Source organism: Lissotriton vulgaris, unplaced genomic scaffold (genome assembly GCF_964263255.1).
Source record: "Lissotriton vulgaris unplaced genomic scaffold, aLisVul1.2 SCAFFOLD_448, whole genome shotgun sequence".
In the NCBI taxonomy this organism is placed as follows: Eukaryota; Metazoa; Chordata; class Amphibia; order Caudata; family Salamandridae; genus Lissotriton; species Lissotriton vulgaris.
The window spans coordinates 26,773-29,003 of NW_028241216.1; positions in this window are offsets into that span (position 1 = coordinate 26,773).

The window sequence follows — 2,231 nt, forward strand, 5'->3', positions numbered from 1 at the left end:
TAGCTGGGGGAGAAGCAAGTACCCATGGCTGAGCCCTGGAGCTGTTTATAATGGAGTCTGTCAAAGATAAATACATTATTTGTCAAACACCACTCAGCCATTTCTAGTAACATTTGTGTGTGGTGGTATAGTTCAATGGGTCTGTTACCAAGGTAGTGTTTCATGGCATTGAGGCCATCTCGGTGTCTGATACTTGTGTAGAGTGATTGGACATCTAGTGTCATGAACCTGTAGTTATTATGCCAATCAATGTCAAAGATTTTTGCCAAGAAATCACTGGTGTCTCTGATGTAGGCAGGGAGTTTCTTGACTTCTGGTTGAAGGAAAGAGTCAATAAAAATACTTGTTTTCTCAAATAAACTGCCAATCGCTGATATAATCGGCCTACCAGGGGGTATTTCCTCATTTTTGTGGACCTTGGGTATCAAGTACAGTTGAGGCGTGATCGGGTAGTCATTCTTCAAGTAGTTGAACTCATCTTTGCTAATGAGACCCATTCCCTTCCATTTATATAATTCATTATGGAACTTTTCTTGGATACCAACATTGTGGGTGGGGCTCACCCTTATATAGCAGTCCTTATCTTGTAGTTGGGTCTGAGCTTCTTGATTATACATTTGGAGGGGCCAAAGTACCACGTTACCCCCCTTATCTGACCATCTAACTACTATATCAGACCTGGCTTTTATTTTTGTCATTAAGTTGTTATATTTCCTTCTGTGATCTTGATTCTCTTTCCAATATTCTTTCGTGCTTTGCAGAGACAGGTCTTTTAGTTCTTTGATTACGTTGTCAGAAAATAGGTCTAAATTGTCTTTGCCCATTATTGGCATGAATTGGGATTTGGGTTTAAAGTTTGTTTTGATTGAAGCATAGATATTAATTTCTGATGCGGAGGCTGCCCCACTGGGAGTTATTCCGTCGCCTGTATTTTCTTGTTCTAAGTCTATTAGATCTCGTAGAACATCCATGTTAGCTACTGATAGTTGCTGTGCCTGATCATCCCCGTGTGTTGTTGCAATTGGGCGTTTTTTGGCGTTGATGAAATGCTTTTGCAATTTTAATTTGCGGACATATTGAAACAAATCAATTCGGGTTTGGGCATAGTCAAAGTTAGTATTGGAGCAATTTTTTTTTCAGTGAATTTCATAGGTTTTTCAAATGCTACTTCCTAACTATAACGTGTGTAAAACCTATGGTTTTTACAGTGAATTTCATAGGTTTTTCAAATGCTACTTCCTAACTATAACGTGTATAAAACCTATGGTTTTTTTAGTGTATATATATATATATATATATATATATATATATATATATATATATATATATATATATATATATATATATATATATATATATATATATACATACATATATATATATATATATATATATATATATATATATATATATATATATATATATATATATATATATATTACCTACTGGCGGTCGCCAGTAGGTATATATAGTTAGGATTTTTTCTCTATGGGACTTTTGAAAATTCTATGTCTAATAGCTTTGGTGTTTGTGGACGGAATCGGCTGAAATTTTCAGGAAAATGGCACATTTTGTTTCTGAGCAGCCCCTGAAGATTTGGGGGGGTTTCGTCAAGGGGGGGCCGAGAAAAAAGGGGGGTCCCAAAACGCGTTTTTCCCATTCATTTTTCCATAGGGCCTTTGGCCTCACTTTTAGCTCGAACGGCTGAATGGATTTGCACGAAACTTGGCAAAATTGTAGGGACTGTTAGCCCGATGTGCCTTTGCTAGGTCTCAAGATATGTGCTCCAGTAGTTTTTGAGAAATTAACGTTCAAAACAAGATATATATCTGTAACAGCGCTCCGGGCTGCGGTCCGGTTCGCTTACTTTTCGCGAAACGGAACTTTGCGCGCAGAAAGCTGATTGGCTCTCCGGTGTCTGTCAACATTCTAAACAGTCCGGAGCGGCCGCCATCTTATCTCTCGGTAGGATCGAGAGAGAAGAAGAGGTGAAAAACGAAGGGGGAATTTATTGAAAGGGGGCAAGGTATACTACTCTTGACCCCCTAGGAATGTTGTTGGGGTTATTAAAGGGTCCCGTGGGGAAAATAAAAAAAAAATGATTTTTCACGGTAGAAGCGCTTCACGGGCCGCGAACTGGGCCGCAAACTGGTAGCGAAACGGGAATTCGCCATTTTGTGCTTCGTTTTAATTGTTTAGAGACAAAAATTATCGCCGCACATCGGCCACAA